Source organism: Rhincodon typus, unplaced genomic scaffold, assembly GCF_021869965.1.
Source record: "Rhincodon typus isolate 14 unplaced genomic scaffold, sRhiTyp1.1 hic_rhity00005238, whole genome shotgun sequence".
NCBI classification, from domain to species: domain Eukaryota; kingdom Metazoa; phylum Chordata; class Chondrichthyes; order Orectolobiformes; family Rhincodontidae; genus Rhincodon; species Rhincodon typus.
In genome coordinates, this window is record NW_025970876.1 from 6,508 (window position 1) to 6,929 (window position 422).

Sequence of the window (422 nt, forward strand, 5' to 3'; positions counted from 1 at the left end):
ATCTGTCGTCCTTATCCACTCTGGGCCTAGATCTGTCATCCTTATCCACACTGGGCTTAAATCTGTCGTCCTTATCCACTCTGGGCCTAGATCTGTCGTCCTTATCCACTCTGGGCTTAAATCTGTCATCCTTATCCACACTGGGCTTAAATCTGTCGTCCTTATCCACTCTGGGCCTAGATCTGTCGTCCTTATCCACTCTGGGCTTAAATCTGTCATCCTTATCCACACTGGGCTTAAATCTGTCGTCCTTATCCACTCTGGGCCTAGATCTGTCGTCCTTACCCACTCTGGGCTTAAATCTGTCGTCCTTACCCACTCTGGGCTTAAATCTGTCGTCCTTATCCACTCTGGGCTTAAATCTGTCACCGTTAACCACTCTGGGCCTGCATCTGTCACCCTTACCCACTCTGGGCCTGCAT